Source organism: Pan paniscus, chromosome 1, assembly GCF_029289425.2.
Source record: "Pan paniscus chromosome 1, NHGRI_mPanPan1-v2.0_pri, whole genome shotgun sequence".
NCBI classification, from domain to species: domain Eukaryota; kingdom Metazoa; phylum Chordata; class Mammalia; order Primates; family Hominidae; genus Pan; species Pan paniscus.
This window is the reverse complement of record NC_073249.2, coordinates 124,914,228-124,934,681: the sequence shown is the minus strand read 5'-3', so window position 1 is coordinate 124,934,681 and position 20,454 is coordinate 124,914,228. Positions and strand designations below refer to the sequence as shown.

At 36.9% G+C, this 20,454-nt stretch overlaps 1 long non-coding RNA gene and 1 pseudogene across 4 annotated transcripts in view; both read right to left on the bottom strand.

Moving 5' to 3' along the window:
* The window catches only part of LOC117974855 (uncharacterized), a 354,681-nt gene that overhangs the window by 81,050 nt on the left and 253,177 nt on the right, over positions 1 to 20,454 (bottom strand). The window lies entirely within an intron of this gene.
* LOC112438779 (U2 spliceosomal RNA) lies at positions 11,370 to 11,468 on the bottom strand (annotated as a pseudogene).

Here is a 20,454-nt window from a genome sequence, read left to right as displayed (position 1 = left end):
GAGAGAGAAACTGCTTACCATCTCTTTGAGAAAACTTTTACATCCATGGTTAAGTTATAACCTTAGTTAAGACATTAATTTCATGTGGGAAGTTACCCACGATAGAATTCAAAATTCAGAAATATTGTCTGTCCTTGGTAGAGTCTGGTAATAAGAAATTTAAAAAGTTTTTTTAAAAAACGAGTGCTATGGTTAAAACTGGATGTCTAAACTATATATGTACACATATAGTTTATATTCAAGAAGAGAAAAAGCACAGAGGCCATTTAAATATATATATTTAGTATATGTAATTTAAAAGTATATATATAAATTTAAAATATATATTTAATATATATATTTTAAATATATATATTAAATATATATTTAATATATATTTTAAATATATATATTTAATATATATAAAATATATATTTTTTAAATATATATATTTAATATATATAATTTTAAAATATATATATATTTAAAAAGTTTTGTGCTTTTTCTCTTCTTGAATATTGAGGTTTTTTGCCAAAAAAAAATCGTTTATTTTTTTTCTCAGATGACTGAATTATTTTTCCAGTCTGTCTTCTTGCCACTCTTCATGTAACTAAGGACACAATTGGAATTGCTAGTTATTTTCCCAAGGCTTTCACTGCAATAGCATGCTTTCAAATATAAACAGTCTGCTTTAAGAAATAAAAGAATGTCACTTTCTTTCTGATAGGCTCAGGAGCCTCAAGTTATCTTGGGACCTTGAGAGGAGGAAAATTCACCCAACTCATGCAGGTATTTGCAGGGATAGAAAAATCTATGGCTGGGCTTCAAGGCTTTAAAAAGTACAACTGAGGCCGGGCGCGGTGGCTCATGCCTGTAATTCTAGCACTTTGGGAGGCCAAAGCGGGCGGATCACGAGGTCAGGAAATCGAGACCATCCTGGCTAACACGGTGAAATCCCGTCTCTACTAAAAATACAAAAAAAAAAAAACTAGCCAGTTGTGGCAACGGGCGCCTGTAGTCCCAGCTACTCGGGAGGCTGAGGCAGGAGAATGGCGTGAACCCTGGAGGCAGATCTTGCAGTGAACCGAGATCGCGCCACTGCACTCCAGCCTGGGCGACAGAGCCAAACTCCGTCTCAAGAAAAAAAAAACAATAGTACAACCGAAATTCCTTACAGCACAAAGTTTCAGCAGATCCAATTTTTAAAAGAGCCTATATGGCAAGTAATTATTCCTATTTGTTATGAAACAAACCCTTTCTGGTTTATTATTTGTGTAACTTTTGCCAATTATTGATTCTTTTTACCCCATGGACAGCTTCTGATTTGTCTTGAATTTTCCTTTCTCTGAACTACCTATGGGGAGATTTTAAATCTTGTAAAAAAAAAAAAAAAAAGAAAGAAAGAAAAAGAAAAAAGAAAAATGAGTATGTGTGTGTCAGAGAAACTGCTTACCATCTCTTTGAGAAAACTTATGCATCCATGGTTAAGTTATTATTTTGTGCAAATAATCAGGCCAAGCATAAGAATACTAAAACTTATTTTGCAAGTAAGTTCATCCCACTATGATTTGTCTTTAATAAAAATGGGGACTGGAGAGAGAAAAATTATGTTGCAAAAAATTGTAGTATACCTGTTTTTAGTTGTTCTTCTGTTTTTATTATTTTCTGCAATTTTGACTAAATCCTAAATTCTTTGTGGGCATTTGTGTCCCCAAACTAATGCTTTCAAATTTTTACTTTTAAAACTGGGAATTTTTAAATCCTTATCCTAGGCCTCATTATTTTACTTATAGTATGCTATTTGTGTAAATTCTGTACTAAAACTATAGATGAGAATACTAACGTGTTTGTCACGAAAGTCTTACAATCCCAGCCCAGCTCGCATGAGTATAATCAGAGAGCTAGCTGCAAAGAATTTCTGCTCTTCTCACCTTGGGATCAACTTCTATTTCCACTCTGCCCCCTTTCAGCAGGAAGAAACCAGAATGATCATCAGCCTTTTCCCATCTTCATAGTCCACACCTTAAGAATAAGGTGTTATAAAACCCAAAGAGAGGGATTGAAACTGCCACTGAAAAATTATAACTGAGAAAATTATTACAGTGAAAGACATCTGACCTAACCAACTCCATCTTGTTTCTAACCTCCAAGATGTCCTTGTTCATCCTGTGCATAGGCTGAATTAAATTTGGGAGGAACAGAGTTTATAGTTTAACTTTGAAATAAAAAATAATAACGGCCCTTTCCAAAAACATATCCCCCTCCTGCTTGGAAACTAGACTGCCTTTGTAGGACTTACAATTTAGCCACAATATTAAAAATTATGGTTTAGCAGTCATGTAGCTGGAGGCTACAAATTGCTCATGGGAAGAACATCACTGTTGTAAAACCTAAGAAATATTTTGCAGACTCTACACCTTATAAATTAGCTGGAACCACCCATGAGGGTAAACTGGCTCATCTGGTTTTGCGGCTGCCACCTAGGCTTCAAATCACTAAGGTTTCATTGTCAACCCAACCAGTCAGCACTCTGGACTCACTGGCTCCTACCCACCAAATTATCTTTACAAACCTCAATCCCTAAACTATCAGGGAGACTTATTTGAGTAATAATAAAACCCCTGTCTCCCATATAGCCAGCTGTGCATGAATTAAACTCTTTCTCTACCTCAATTTCCCTGTCTTGATAAATTAGCTCTGTGTAGGCAGCGGGCAAGGAGAACCCATTGGGCAGATACACTTTTTGCCTGCAACTGTCCCCTTTTCTACTTGTTCCTTGGCTTCCACACATCTCTTAGGCAGAGATTTTTGAAATTTCACAATACACATATTTCCTTCTCTCAAAAGGAGGAAAATATATTTAAATTTGGAAGAGAGGGAACACATGGAACAACTACAGAATTAAACTGCTGAGATTATAAATATATAGTTTCAACAATTATTAAACAAAGACTAATATAAATAACAATGATTTATTGACCTAATATCAGACAATACGCTTTAAATTCGCCCTGCAGTTCCTTGGAGATACACATCTTGTTTTTGAAATGTGAACATCCAGGAAATTAGCTAAGTAGCATTCCAGCTGAGATCAGATCTGAAACAAGTTAAAATCCTTTAAATGCTCAAACTGCCTACTTGAGATCCCCTGCAGAATTTACAAAAAAGTCCTCCACACGGTGGTCTAGTTGCTAAGATTCTGTGCTTTCATGGCTATATCCAGGTTCAATTCATGCTTCGAAATACAGTCTCATTTGTTTTAAATTATTTACTCGACCATTTGGAGTAAATATTTGTTATTGATCCCTTTCCCTTCCATAAACAGCTTTTGATTTCCTATTTTTTTTCACCTGTGGGGCATACAGGGCTTTTGGGCTTCATGTATAGGCACTCAGATCGGAAGCTGAGATCCTAGAAAACATCGCCAGATGAAAACGTGAGTTGTACTCCATTTACGACTAGCAAAATTATTTTTAGCCTGCTTTTGTGGTGGTTCTGCATCTTGTGAGGACTGTGTTACACCACTTTGGAGATGCCTCATGCATCCCTGGTTAAGTCATAACCTTGGCTAAGGCTTATTGATTTTGGTGAGTCACTTCAAAAGGTACATTTTGTTTAAAAAAAAAAAAAAAGGTGGAAGGCAGGAATATAAGCTGTTTTGTCCAGCAAAAATCTGACAATAAAATATTTGAAATGATTTTTTTAAAGAACTCCATGGTCAAAGGTCAGCTTAATTAAAAGCTGATATTCAAGCTGCTTCTTCCTCTTTTCTGTCTACAGTAACACATGAAGAAATTTAGAGATTTCTAATGACTCAGACCACTTAACACACAAACATGTACCACTCACCCTCTTTTTGAGGTCTTCTGTTTTCCTGTGGAATCTAAAGAGCCATGGACAGGTTCTTCTCAGGTCTAATACTCTGCTCCCTTTTGCATTATGTTACTTGATCTCTTTGGCTTTTGGGGTGCCAGGGATTAGTCTGAGAGAAAACCACCTATATGTGTTCGATGACTGGTGTGTAACTGGCAAAGGCTGTGAAACCACCTTTGCAAAATTATAACTGAGGAAATTGTGACAGTGAAAGATATCAGACCTACCCAAGTCTATCTTGCTTCTAACCTCTAAACTGTCCTTGTCCATTCCTGGGCATAGGCTGAACTAGCCTTGGGACGGAATTTAGCTTACAGTTTAAATAATAGCCCTTCCCAAAAGCTAAACTGTTCTCCTAAAATGAATGAAAGGCCACCATCCACCAAGTTAGGATGAGAGGGGCTGGAATTCTAAATCTTACCAGCCATTATTCTGGAGGTTATAAGAATTGCAACTTTCCCAATCACTTTTGAAGATAACAATACTATTGTGGACCTGAGATTGGCCTTTTGCGATGTCTTTTCAAGTTTTTGCATTTCTGAAAACTGGATGACCCCACCTGGACCTGCCAACCGGTTCTGTTGGCCCCACCCTGGAACTGACCAAGCGTAAGAGGAGAGCTTCAACTCCCTATGATTTCATCACGAGCCAACCAATCAGCACTCCTGACTCATTGGCCCCCTACCCACCAAATTATCCCTAAAAAGTCTGATCCTCGAGTTGACCCATTTGAGTAATAATAAAACTCCAGTCTCCCACACAGTCAGCTCTGTGTGAGTTACTCTTTCTCCGTTGCAGTTCCCCTGTCTTAATAAATTAGTTCTGTCTAGGAAGTGGGCCAGGTGAACCTACCCTGCAGAGTTACAGCTGCAGTTTTAGAGTTGACGGACAGAGATTGCAATGAATGGTTGTTACTTCAAGGGGCTACTCATTTCTTTGCACATTTAGATATAAAGGCGGGTTTGAATACTTGAAGGCCGTGAGATTGTTACCACCAAGGATAAGACTCCTCTTGGCAACAGGTTAATTACAGAGTAGGCTGATTCGCATGGGCGGCCAACCAGCCTTGGAGAAATATCTTCGTAGTGAGGTATACTGTGAAAGCTTGTGTGGCCCAGTCTCATGGTGTTTCCCTATTTGGGGGGACCTGGGATTCATTGTAAAAGTGAGATCCTTGATTTTTAAAGATCTAGTTGTACTGTCTTTCAGTTGTGCCTGGTTTTCTTATATTTAAACACTAGGCTCTGGAAACCTCAAAAACGTTCTTTGCCTTATTCATAATGGCTCTACCCTGAAGTCAGTAATCTAATCAATAAACAAGCTAAGTGGAAAAAACCACCTATTAAGCTAGATTGGTCTCCAATAATATGACATTCTGGCATTTACAAGGCTATCTTGTAAAAGAAACTTACATCTATAAAGAAAATCTCCATTTTTAAGGATATCTTCCTGCAACCAAGCATCTAGAAACTTTTACAATAGAGAAGACATTAGCTTAAAGTTTACATAACAATCCTTACCTTCTCTTCCTGAAAATCATGGCGTTTTTGTTTTTTTAGAGATAGAATGTCACTTTCCCTTAGGTTGGAGTGCAGTATTGCAGTCGTAAGTCACTGCAGCCTTGTCTTGGGCTCAGGGGATTCTCCCAACTGAGCCTCCCAAACAACTAAAACACAGGTGTGTGCCGCCACAGTTAGCTAATTTAAAAAGATTTTTTAACAGACGGGGTCTTACTATGTTGTTTAGGTTGGTCTCAAACTCCAGGGCTCAAGAAAGCTTCCAGCATAGCTCAGGTTACAAGAGTGAGCCACCAATCCCAGCTGGCAACCTTGTGTTAACTGAGCTTTACTTACCCCCCTTTTTTTTTGTCTCAGTAAATAATGAAATTTAGATCCAAATTCTATGCCTTTGAGATATAAATTTTATCCTAAGAGTCATCCCTTTAGAAGTGCAAATTTAGAGTTGTCTAGCTAACAATTTTCTTAAAATTATATTTATTTTTTGTAGAGACTAGGTCTTGCTATATTGCTCAGGCTGGTCTCAAACTCCTGGGCATAAGTGATCCTCCCACCTCAGTCTGCTAAAGTGCTTGGATTATGGGCATGAGCCACTGCACCTGGCTGGCTAAGAATTGTTTATAATTTGGTAAAGAGAGAAAGAGCAACTATTTGAAGATTGGCAAATGAAGAACCTTATAAATCCACAAAAATCTCCTTCTGTCTATGCATCTGTATGTTTAGATATGTAATGTATATGTGATATTTCATTGCCAGAATATATCAAAGCGTTTTAATTAATTGGCTTACATTAAAAGGAAGCACTTAAATACTTTATCAGAAGAGTAGAAAGTAACTCAAATGCCTTTGAGCTAGTGACTTAGATAAATCTTTGGTAAATAAGACTAGTGAATATTGTCAGTTTAATGAAAATAGCTGTGTCCTCAGAGTAGCAAAATACTCATGTATTTAACTTTACGGTTCTTGTTTAGGTGGCTCCTTTCTAACATTTACATGCTGCAAAAACAGCCCAGAAATAATTAAAGATAATGGCTAGCTTTATTCAATGTCTCATAAAATTGTAATGAATAGTTTATATGGTTGTTAAAAATAAGTAAATCAGGCACAAATACATATAAACAAACTTCATAGTTTCAGAAATATTTTTGGTAATTTGAAACCTTAAAGTGAAATTACATAATAGATACTCATTGAATGTCGAGGTCATTATAAATAAGTAAAACTATTAAAACAAGCTATAATAATTATAATACATAACTTTATAATATAAAACATTAAACACACTTTAAAGTTTATATACATCTTTTTTTATGTGGTATTGTTGGGGTACAGAAAATTATTTCCCAAAATATGGTGCTTTAAGCATGCAGAGTGCTTTAGAAAATTAAAAGGCCTCAGAAATAAGCCTCAGACTCAATGTTCCCTTAACCTTGTCTTATTTATCTCTGCCCCAAGTACAGGGGATAATTCTTTATAGAATTTTCTAATTTAACCAGGAAAGCTTCTTTCTAAAAGCTACATGATTTCCTCTCCCTGAAATGTCATGATCCATTTAGGAAAGAATACTGAGGAACGCAAGCACACCTGGATGTACTTTTACATAAGATAATGCCTGTCTCCTGTACTCATTTAAATCTTAAAGACGGAATGGGCATGGTGGCTCAAAACTGTTATCTCAGCATTTTGGGAGGCCCAGGTGGAAGGATTGGTTGAGGTCCTGAAGTTCACAACCAGCAAGGACAACAAAGCAAAACTCAATCTCTACCAAAAGAATTAAAAATTAGCCATGCATGGTGTGTGTGCCTATAGTTCCAGCTACTCAGGAAGCTGAGCGGGGATAGATTGCTTGAGCCTAGGCGTTCGAGGCTGCAATGAGCTATGATTGTGTTATTGTACTCCAGCCTGGGTGAGAGAGTGAGATCCTGTGAGACAAATGGTTGCAATCTTTTGAGTTTCAGATCAGCCTTTCCAAAGGAGGCCATCAGATATGAATGTATCTCATTGAATAGAGGGATGACTTGACTTCTCCCTTTAGCTTAGTGGAGAATGACCCCCTTGCTAGCACTCAGTAGGTTTTATGGCACCTCTACTTGCCAGAGTTTATGTAAAATTGAAGTAATATGGTCTTTGTGCACATTTACATAAAAAAAAGCCCTAAGGTCCACATGCAAACTACAGAGTTCCTAAGTTCTTTTTTTCTCTATTTTCCTTTCTATGTGGTTTAAATCTGCTGTTATTTTTCTATTAACATAAAACTCACTGTTTGGATCCAACAAGTTTTTTTTTGTTTGCAAGCTGGTGAATTTGTATTTATCTCATGGCCAAAGTTGTGACATAAAAGCTATAAGATCTTTGTGTGTGTGTTTATGTGTGTGTGTGTATATATATATATTTTAAAGGCCTTTATAATTTCTATAATTTTATATTTAATTTGGCAATTAAATCCATTTTAATTTCGCTCTAGCACACTAGACTTTTTCTCTTCATACTTTATGAGGTAAATTTTGCTATTTGATTTTCACCTGAGTTGTTTCTTTTAATAGCAAAATTAAGGCTATTTAGCTGACAACTGCCTAGGGTTATCAAGAATTGATACAGGTTACCTATTGAAACAGGTTATCCAGAAATTGAAAGTTGTAGATGGGAAAAAAAGTTTTCTGTGAATCTATAAGATGTACTTCTATCAGCATACCTAGTACATCTACATATTTATGTGTTGTATACACAGTGTTGCATTACTGAAAACATATAGAAGAGCTCTCATTAATTGGCTTAAGAAAATGAAAGTGCTTAAATCAAATATTTTATCAGAAAAAGAGACTAGTCAAATGCTTTTCAAGTTCATGTAACTTAAGTAAAATCTTTAATAAATAAGCTAGCTTTAAAATTATTGGTAAAGTATAATAATATTAGAAATGTCTTAAGAATTGCCAGCATACATTTTTATTTGCATTTATAAAGCAAGCAATTTTATACTTATCTATGCCAAATACTATAAGGTGTCAAAAGTTGGCATAGGGGTTACAAAACTGTAAACACAGCCCCAAACAGTGATCTTTGCTTGTGTAATTTTTAATAAATAAGACATTGATATTGGCGTAATGAAAAAAGCTACATCTTGAATTATTTAGTAAAATTACTATAACTTCTAATCTTGTGGCTTTAGGTAGTACAGTCCATAGGCAATAAGGAGGTTTGTTTGGGAAAGGACTGTTATCATCTTTGTTTCAAAGCTAAAATATAAACTAAGTTCCTTCCAAAGTCCAGGAATGAACAAGAACAGCTTGGAGGTTAGAAGCAAGAAGGATTTAGTTAGGTCATGTCTTTTTCACTGTCTCAGAATTTTGCAATGGCAAGTTTTATAACTTTCAATGATGACTATCACAGTTTCCATAAATAATCTAGGTAAACAAGTAAAGTGAAGTAATTCAGTAAATGTAACGTGATAGATAAATACTTGTAGACAAACTTGTCATAATTTAAAATATAAAACTATATTAAATTCAATAATAGATATGTTATTATTTGGGTATTTTCAAATAAAATATTGTAGGAAAACATTATTTCAAAAAAAGTCTTTTTAAAAAGGTGAACAATTTTTGTCTAATTTAAAGCTTATTTCTGGGTCATTTTACCTTGTTTTATACAGGTCTCTGATAACTTTAGAGATCATACCATTGGCCTAAGACTTCCAGAACTCTATTATAAAACTGAAGTGTTCATGAAGATTGCCAACCCGACATCAAACAGTACAAGAATTGATTACCTGAGACTGAGCTGATAGAGGACTAAAGTGATTTCATAATTTTTTTGTTTGGAACATTGTTGATTCTTATTATTTCCAGGGTCAAACAAGTTTTTCTTTTTGAGTTACTTATAGCTTACAGTAATTGAGTAAAGTATACTTTTGTGAGCAAAATTGAAATATTTACCTTTCTCTCTACCTGAGTTATGCAGAATTTGAAAACTATTTATTAGTATTCTTAATTTATGGCAATATAGTTATTTGCAAAAGTTCATTAAAAAATGTGTTTTCATTTGTAAATAGAACTAAATTAGATACGCTGGCTATTTTACCAATGCTTTGGCTGAAGTGGCATATTTTCAGATATAACAAGACTGCTTTAAGTAGTTGAGTTTGACTTTTAGAGCCAATAAAATGCTCCTTGAAAAGACTGGCCTGGTGCCTTTTCTACAAAGTTCCCTTACAACATTCCTGACCTTGTTGTAGTAAAGAATGTCACTTTTTGAGAGGACCAACTATTTCAAGGTATTTTAAGTCCTCAAGAGAAAAGGAATTTACCCAATGTGTACAGCTATTACAGCCATATTCTGATGATGAATTCTTGGTTTTGTTTCCTAGTCTCAAGCAGCTTTAAAAGTCTTATCTAAGATTACTTGTAAAAAATTTTTAGCAAAGTGAGGCTGGGCTAGGTGGCTTATGAGTGTAATCCCAGCAGTTTGGGAGGCAGAAGCAGGTGGATCACTTGTGGTCAGGAGTTTGAGACCAGCCTGGCCAACATAGTGAAACCCCACCTATACCAAAAATACATACACACACACACACACACACACAAAATTAGCTGGGTGTGGTGGCATGCCTATAGTCCCAACTACTCAGGGGGCTGAGGTGGCAGAATTGCTTGAACCCAGGAGGCACAAGTTGAAGTGAGCTGAGATTGTGGCACTGCACTCCAGCCTGGGTGACAGAGTAAGACATCGTCTAAAAAAGAAAAAAAAATCAGCAAAGCCAACATAAAAGGGCCTATGTGGCCATTCACTATTCTTGTTGCACTTTATGCAAATAATCAGGCAAAGCATAATAATAAATGTTATTTTGCAAATAAATTTGCCCTACTAACATCTTTCTTTGGGAAACTGGAGAGAGAAAAATTATATTTCAGAAGAAAAATGTAGTATACCAATTATTAGATTCTAACCTTGTCTATCATTTGAGTTTTTATAATTTTCCTACAATTTGGACTAAATCTTGAATTATTTCTTGGCTACAAGTCTCTGAAGAATGACTTGGTTTTAATTTTTGTGTGTGTGTGATGGTTTTAGGTGATTCCTAGTGGAATTGTGTGTGTGTGTGTTTTGTTTGTTTAGAATGCAAATTGTTTTTGTTGTAATCCTTATGTGCATTATATTTCTACTATGTATCTCTTGTTGTTTTACTTCTTTAGAAAAAAAAAACTATACTCACGGTATCCTGAAGACTAAAGATGATTTGACAAATGACAGCAGTTATACATCAGTGACTTTACTTATATCTTATTTTTTTGCCACCCTGTGATGCTATCGCAATTTGGTTTTTGTTGCTCTTACAATTCCTTACTGAAACATATTCTCCCCAGATTACCCATGTGGAATAGGACCATCTGAGAATGAGTTTTTCTAGTGATGTGGGACTAAGCTCCTGAACATAAAAGGAGCCAAAATTCTTTGAGTTCGTCTACAATGCTTTCTTTGAAAAACCCTGATGAAAAGTGGGGAGAGGATAAAAGAAAAATCTCTCGGAGCTGTCTGAGGTATTTGAGGTATGCAAAATTTATCAGGTCCAGAGAGACAGGAGTATGGGATTTTAATTATATTCCCGTATCCATGCCTGGAGGCAATTGTTTAGAAACATTTTTATTCCTGAATTGCTGCCTCACCCGTTATCTTCATGTTCCTGGAATTTGTAATACAAAGAACATTGTATAGCCAATCAATAGCTTATGTAAATAAATGTAAACTCTTGGTAAACAACTTAGAAACATTCTCTCTTTTTTTTTCCTCAAAAACCTACTTATCAGGGCTGCTAATTGGAGTGTGTATTCAGGGCAACTTGAATCTATGCTCCCAGGTGGCCATACTTAACCATTCTGCTTGAACAAACTCTCTTTAAACTAGATTCTGAAGTTTTGGTTATTTTAGGTTAACAAATATGTATATTACTATTGTCTATCCTACTGTGTGAAGTGGCCTATGAAGTTTTCTCTTGTGTTTTTATGTATTTTATGTTTTTCTCTTGTGTATTTATGTATTTTATGTATTCCCTTTTACTGATAAGAACAGATACTATACTTGATCTTAGCCAAAAGGCTGAGAAGTGATTACCTCTCCCTGTAAAAATGTAAATGAATGTCTTTTTAAACAATTTTTTAAAATAGTTTTTTCTATAACTATATTATTCAAATTTTGATATTTTGGGGTTGTAATTTTCAGATTTTTAGACTTTAGAAATTTTGATCTTTCAAAATTTCAACATTCAGGGTTATGACATCTTCTGTGATTATGGCCCAAACCCCACCCTAGAAGGGACAGGGATTATACATTTGATACCTACTTTGTATTTGGGTTTACCTTTCTTTACCATAGTACCACTTTTGTCTCTAGCATGTTTGACTCTGCTAGAGTGAACTTCCTGGTTCCTGAGGATGTGGAAAATGCCTCTACTGGGGGAATCACTCTTTGTTATATGGAAAATTAACACTATCACCTGTTCATTTTGGTTTTTTTCATTCTGGTGGACTATCAGTCAAAGAAAGAAATTATTATACTATCAGGGATAATTGACTCTAATTAAAATGAAGAACTAGGATTGTTGTTAAATAATGGAGGAGGAATATGCTGGAATCCAAGATACTCTCTTCAGAGTCCCTTGAGGCTTTTAGGACTAGTGATAAATTTGAATACACATTACAGCAACCATAGGCTGACAATGGTAAAGCCAAGAAGAGCTGATACTGTTTGGAAATTTGGGTCTTGTTACAACTCAGAGCAGCCAAACTGATGACTGAGGGTGAGTGAAAGTTAGAAGGATGTTGAAAATTATATCTAATAAATATTAAATATGACCTAAAGATCAGTGGCTGCAGTGTCGATTGTGGTTTACTTTCTTGCCACAAGACTTTGCAGATAATTTGTTACAGGACCACCAGTCTCATCTGCCCACTGCACAATAACAGACCAATATATTGAATAGCAGGGGTTGCAACAGAAAAAGAGTTTAATAGTCACTGAGCAGCCAAACAAAGAGATGGGAGGAGCCCTACAATCCATCCTCCTCAGGGGTTCTGACCTAGGGTTTTTAAGGTGATTGTTGTAGGCAAGGGGATAAAGAGTTGGGGGTCATAGATTAGTCAGGGTGAGGGGGAAGGGATCATTAGGATGTGAAAACTGCATTCTTCAGTTGCGTTAGTGCCTCAGTGAGGGCCCTCAAACTAGCTGGCATTGGTAGTTTCACAGGAATGAAAGATCTAAAAAATATTTCAAATGGAAAACTTGAGGTTTCTCAACATTAAAGATGTTATCTATAGAAACGATTAAGGGAAATTAGTACCTTGGGACCTTGTCTGTGTGACTTACAGGCAGTAAGAAACTAAGAAAGTAAACTAAAGAGTAAGTTGGTTAATGGTTAATGCTAAGCTGTAACTCTCTTCTAAGTCGATGTTTTTGTCAGAAACTTCTGACAACTGATTTTATTAAATTTGTGAGGATGTATTAATTTTTGTGAATCATGATCTTTACAGTGACTCAGGGTTGGATTTAAGGGAAGAAACATTTGGAAAAGTGTAGTACAAGGGGTTACCTGTATCAGATAATGCTTGTACATGACATCTTTATTTATTTTTTATTATATTTTAAGTTCTGGGATACATGTACAGAACATGCAGGTTTGTTACATAGGTATACACATGCCATAGTGGTTTGCTGCACCCATCAACCCATCATCTACATTAGGTATTTCTCCTAATGCTATCCCTCCCCTAGCCCCCCACTCTCTGACAGGCCCCAGTGTATGATGTTCCCCTCCCTGTGTCCATGTGTTCTCATTGTTCAACTCCCACTTATGAGTGAGAACATGCGGTGTTTGGTTTTCTGTTCCTGTGTTAGTTTGCTGAGAATGATGGTTTCCAGTTTCATCCATGCCCCTGCAAAGGACATGAACTCATCCTTTTTAATGGCTGCATACTATTCCATGGTGTATAAGTGCCACATTTTTTTATCCAGTCTATCACTGATGGGCCTTTGGGTTGGTTCCAACTCTTTGCTATTGTGAACAGTGCTGCAATAAACATACGTGTGCAGGTGTCTTTATAGTAGAATGATTTATAATCCTTTGGGTATATGCCCAGTAATGGGATTGCTGGGTCAAATGGTATTTCTGGTTCTAGATCCTTGAAGAATTGCCACACTGTCTTCCACATTGGTTGAACTAATTTACACTCCCACCAACAGTGTAAAAGCTTTCCTATTTCTCCACATGCTTGCCAGCATCTGTTGTTTCCCGACTTTTTAATGATTGCCATTCTAACTGGTGTGAGATGATATCTCATCGTGGTTTTGATTTGCATTTCTCTAATGACCAGTGATGATGAGCTTATTTTCATATGTTTATTGGCTGCATAAATGTCTTCTTTTGAGAAGTGTCTGTTCATATCCTTTGCCCACTTTTTGATGGGGTTGTTTGTTTTTTTCTTGTGCATGGCATCTTATGTGATTGTTCTCGTTTGTTTTTTACTCTAGTCATGGTTGTTGTGAATCAGCTCTGGATGTGCTTTAAGAGTATCTCACATGAGTCCTTTGTTGTGCTTTCTGTTTTTCTGTTCTTTACTGTTGTCCTACTCAAGGATAACACAGTAGTGGTTGCCAAAGTGGGGATGCTACAAGAAACTTCTTGGCATAAACATTCTGGTGGTGCAGCACAGTTTATCCTTGTGGGGTGAAATTTTGACCAATAGAATATGGAAGCCTATGGATAAATGCCTCCCTTACCTTTTATCCTCTAACACAGGGTGTTCAATCTTTTGGCTCCCCAGAGCAACATTGGAAGAAGAATTGTCTTGGGCCACATATAAAATACACTAACACTAGTGATAGTGGATGAACTAAAGAAAAATGCAAAACAAGTCTCATAATATTTTAAGAGAGTTTATGAATTTGTGTTGGGTCACATTCAAAGCCGTCCTGGGCCACATGTGGCCTGCACCTGTGGGTTGGACAAGCTTGCTCTAACAGATGCTTCTAGAATAAATTTTATAGGGTTTTTCAAGAGAATGTATGGGATTAATTAATTCTTTCCAGCAAATGCCAACTCAATAACATATCGTGATATAGGCTTTTTCTTGTTATCAATGTGCTTCTGATGATTCATATATTACCACCCCTATAAATGCTTTTTACCTAAGTCTTTGTTTCTTTTCTTTTTTTGAGACAGAGCCTTGCTCAGTCCCCCAGGCTGGAGTGCAGTTGCGTGATCTCCGCTCACTGCAAGCTCCGCCTCTCAGGTTCACGCCATTCTCCTGCCTCAGCCTCCTGAGTAGCTGGGACTACAGGCGCCCGCCACCATGCCCAGCTAATCTTTTCTGTATTTTTAGTAGAGATGGGGTTTCACCATGTTAGCCAGGATGGTCTCGATCTCCTGACCTCGTGATCCACCCGCCTCGGCCTCCCAAAGTGCTGGGATTACAGGCGTGAGCCATCGCTCCCAGCCGTCTTTGTTTCTTATTCTGGTTTATTGCAAAATTATATAACCCTTAGAATGTAACTTCTATAAGGACAGTGGCTTTTGTCTGTTTTTTGTTTGTTTGCTTTTTCTTTTTCACTGTTACATCTTCCGCCTAGAATGGTGGACCTGACACAGCTCATGCTTTCAATCAGTATTTGTTAAATTGATGTATTAAACACTGTCACTCCTCCTCCCAGACACTTTAAAACCACTTACTCGTTCTTTTTAACTATCTCTCAGTTTCTGCATGCTTTTGTTTCAACAATTTGCTTATGCAACTACTACCTTTGTGTACTGGACCCGCTTTACCCATATGTACTGGAGTGCTGAAAGCTGCCTGGGATTTTACATTCTCTCCCCTACCTCCAACTGCAACAGTCATAGCCAATGACTGACTAGTGCAGTAAAATAAATGCCCAACTCCCTTGCCTCGAGGCAAAACCAAGTCTAAAGTATAATTAATGCTCCAGAGCTTTCTGCATAATCAGGCTTAGGTTGTTCCTGAAAAATCAGCCTGCATGTCTTCCTGTTCTGTCTTACTTCTCCCACTCCTTTGCTAGTTCCTCCTAGGAACACCTCATCAATAAATCAAAAAATCTCACCTAGAAATAATAAAGAGAAATGCAAAAAACTTAGTGGGTACTCAATAACAGGCAGTATGTTTTAAATTAACTATTATTATTTTTAAATAAAATTACTATTATATCATCTTTTTGAAAAAACAGGCTTCTGCTTTTGTTTTATTGTTTTGTTTTTGAGACCTGAACTTTGAAGACGTTATTCTTCCTGACCCAGTTTCTGTTTAATAACATAAGAATTAGAAAATGTAAATGATGTAAATATAGTACTGGGTATTTTCCATACTTTAATGATCATAATAATCAACAGAGCTTTAAAAAAATAAAGAATTGGGGGAACTCCCAAAGATGATTTATTAGGTTTATAGCTTCTAGGAAACTATATTTAAAAAATTTTTCCCAGATGATTTTTAAGATCAACCAGGTTTGAAAGCCACAGAGGTTGGCCTCTCAAATTATAGTCCTGGATCATTCTTGAAAGCATTGTGGATGATTTCATGACTATGTCTTATTCTGTTGTCTTATACTGTCTATTGCTGAGCCTTTCTGAGACCTGGAAGTGCAGACCAGTAATGGTCAATTTTCAGTTCTAACAAATGGTGTATAGGTCTATCACCCAGGTCATATGACCTTCTCATTAGTTGAAACTAGTCATGGTAAGCAGTAATATGAAATAATAGGAAATATATATCTGGTTTGTGTCCCTCTTTCCTGATATTCAGCTCCTAAGACCCTTGGGATCTCCAGAATGATATGTCTTTTTGTATGCTAATGAGATGACTGATGGTTAGGGGCTTCTGGATAGCCCCATGATGGGGGCTGGTTATCAGGGGAAACAACCATGTGATTTGAGGGTTGGAACTTTCAACCTCTGTTGTGAGCTGACCTCCAGAGAGGGCAGAAGAGCTGAATATTGAGTTAATCATGAATGGCCAATGATTTATCAATCTTATCAATTATGCCTATCTAATGAAGATTCCATGAAAACTCAAAGGATAGGTTTGAAGAACTCCCAGGTTACTGAGCACATGGAGGTACTGGGAAGGTGGTACCCTAGAGAGGACATGGGAGCTTCATTCCCTTTCCTCCGTACTTTGCCTAATTCATCTCTTCCATTTGGCTTTTTTAGAGTTGTTTTTAATTTTTATTTTAAAATTATTATCACTATTTTTTTGTAGAGATGGGGTCTCGCTATGTTGCTAGGCTGGTATCCTACTCATGGTTTCAAATAATCCTCTTGCCTTGGCCTGCCAAAACACTGGGATTACAGTTATGAGCTATGACTCTTAGCCAGGAGTTGTACCTTTTTAAATTAAAGAGGTAATATTAAGTACATCTCTTTCCTGAGTTCTATGAGCCCTTCTAGCAAATAATTGAACCAGAGGAGGGAGTTTTATGAGCCTCTAATTTATAGCCAGTCAGTTTTCCAGGAGATGACCTTGACTTGTGACTAGTGTTGGAAAGTAGGGAGGCAGCAGTCTTGTGGGACTGAGCCCTTATTCTATGAAATCTGATACTTACTCCAAGTAGATAATGTCAGAGTTGAGTTAAATGGTAGGACCCCCAGTGGGTATTTACAGAAAATTAAATAATTGCTTGGTGTGAGGGGAAAAATTCACGTATCTATTAGCAATCAGGTTTATTCTGCCTGCAAGCAATGAGCCAATCAGCGTGTCAATAGGTGTGTGTTTAAAAGAGATTTTATTTACAAGACTGCCATGCAGGGAGATGGAAGAACAAATCTCAAATTCATGCCCTTGAAAATAGTGATGAGGGGTACTTATGGAATAGAAAGTGGGGTGGACTAAAGTATGGGAAAGATGATTGGCAGGTAAAAATGGTGAGGTAATAGTCATTTCTGTATAAGCATAATTGAGGATATAGCTTGTCATAAAATCCATATGCAGAAAATGGCGGCATTAGCATCATCTAATGAGTGTGAAGGTTTTGGTCCTCTGATGTCAAAACACTCTTCAGGCACCTGCACAGCCCCAGTTGAAAGGTGCTGGTCTCGACTGGCTTGAACTAGACAAGAGCTGGTGTTTTAGTTCCTGAAAAACAACTTTAAGCAACTATTACTAAAGTCACCCACAGTCAGAGGTCTTATCTATAAGGAAGTTAGTCGAAGTTCTAAGATCAACTAGAAGTAAGTGATTAAAAGCCAGCAAGGCAGGTTAAGTTTGGTGGGCAAAATCAAATTAGCCCTTGGTTTCACATATGGTGAAGTAAACAGAATTTTTCCTACAGAGTAAGTCATAATATATATATTACTATGTATATGCATATTTTATATATATATGTATATATACATGTATAACATATATATGTATATATTATTATGTATATGTATATTATATATGTATATATTATTATGTATATGTATATTATATACATATATAATATATATGATAATGTAATATTGTAAGAATACTTAAGAATAAAAATGTTATTTATTGCAAATGATTTTTTAAAAGTCAAAAATTATCAGACATATGTTGCCAAAATTTTCTTACACATACATTATTTTTTATTTTAGATAATATGTAGTCACTTTATTATCTGATTGGCATGTGGCACAGATAATTCAAAGCAAGTTTTATATAAATAAAAGCTAATCTTGACAGAAAATGTACTTACATAATGAAATAATCCACTATAAAAAATCTCTATTTCCCTTTATAAAGATGTAGAAAGTTGGATTATTTATAGCTGATAACCATAATTATATATGTATATATGATTACATATGTATGATATGCGTATATATTATTTTTATTATCTCTTGTTAATGATCAAGATAGCTACATTAAGGTAAGAAGTAAGAAACTTCAAAATAGTTATTATATTAGCTAATAACATTGTTTTAGCACTTTATGATTTATAAAATACACTCACATATTAGTCCATTCTTGCATTGTGTATTAGTCTGTTCTCACAATGCTAATAAAGACATACTCGAGACTGGGTAACTTATAAGGAAAAGAGTTTTAATTGACTCACAGCTCCCCATGGTTGAAGAGGCCTCACAATCATGGCTGAAGGTGAATGAAAAGCAAAATCACATCTTACATGGAAGCAGGTGAGAGAGCTTGTTCATGGGAACTACCCTTTAGTAAACCATCAGATCTCATGAGACTTATTTACTATCATGAAAACAGCATGGGAAAGACCCATCCCATGATTCAATTACCTACCACCAGCTCCCTCCCATGAGAAGTGGGGATTATTACAATTCAAGGTGAGATTTGTGTGGGGACACAGCTAAACCATGTCATTCTGCTCATGGACACTCTCAAATCTCATGTCCTCACATTTCAAAACTAATCATGCCTTCCCAATAGTCTCCCAAAACCTTAACTCATTTCAGCATTAACTCAAAAGTCTACAGTCCAAAGTCCCATCTGAGACAAGGCAAGTTCTTTCCACCTATGAGCCTGTAAAATCAAAAGCAAGTTAGTTACTTTCTAGATACAATGGGGGTACAGGCATTGGGTAAATACACTCATTTCAACTGGGAGAAATTGTCCAAAACAAACAGGCTACAGGCCCCATGCAATTCTAAATCCAATAACAGAGTCATTAAACCTTAAAAGTTCCAAAATGATCTCCCTTGACTCCATGTCTCACATCCAGGTAATGCTGATGCAAGAGGTGGCCTCTCATGGCCTTGGGCAGCTCTGCCCCTGTGGCTTTGTGGAGTACAGCCTCCCTCTCAGCTACTTTCATGTACTGGCTTTGTATGTCTACAGCTTTTTCAGATGCACGGTGCAAGCTGTCAGTGAACCTACTATTCTGGGGTCTGGAGGACAATGGCCCTCTTCTCATGGCTCCACTAGGTAGTGCCCCAGTGGGGACTCTGTGTGGGGATCCATCCCCACATTTCCCTTCTGCACTGCCCTAGCAGAGGTTCTTCATGAGGGCCCCACCCTGCAACTAACTTCTGCCTGGACATATAGGCATTTCCACATATCCCCTAAAATCTAGGAGGAGGTTCCCAAACCTCAATCCTTGAGTTCTGTGCACCTGCAGGCTCAACACCATGTGGAAGCTGCCAAGGTTTGGGGCTTGCATCCTTTGGAGCCACAACTGGAGCTGTACCTTATCCCCTTTTCACCATATCTGAAGTAGCTGGGATGCAGTGACTCAAGTCCCTAGGTTGTACACAGTACTGGGGGCCTGGGCGAGGCCCACAAAATCATTTTTTCATCCTAGGCCCCCAGGTCTGTGGTGGGAGGGGGTGCTGTGAAGATCTCTAACATGCCCAGGAGACATTTTCCCCATTGTCTTGGTGATTAACACTGTGCTCCTCATTACTTATGCAAATTTCTGCAGCGGGCTTGAATTTTTTTTCCCAGAAAATCAGTTTTTCTTTTCTATTGCATTGTCAGGCTGCAAATTTTCCAAACTTTTATGCTGTACTTCCTCTTGAACACTTTGCCGCTTAGAAATTTCTTTTATCAGAAACTGTAAATCATTTATCTCAAGGTCAAAGTTCCACACATCTCTAGGGCAGAGGCAAAATGCCACCAGTCTTTTCGTATAGGAAGAGTAAACTCTACTCCATTTCCCAACACGTTCCTTATCTCCATCTGAGACCACCTCAGCCTGGATTTCATTGTCTATATTACTAGCAGCATTTTGGTCAAAGCCATTCAACAAGTCTCTAGGACATTCCAAACTTTCCCACATTTTCCTGTCTTCTGAGTCCTCCAAACTGTTTCAACCTCTGCCTGTTACCCAGTTCCAAAGTCACTTCCACATTTTTGGTTATCTTTACAGCAGCATCCCAGTACCCAGTATCAATTTACTGTATTAGTCTATTCTCTTGCTGCTAATAAAGACATGCTTGAGACTGGGTAATTTATAAAGGAAAGAAGTTTAATTGACTCACAGTTCCACATGGCTGGGGAGGCCTTGCAATCATGGCTGAAGGTAAATGAGGAGCAAAGTAATGTCTTACGCGATGGCAGGCAAGACAGCATGTGCAGGGGAACTCCCTTTTATGAAAGTA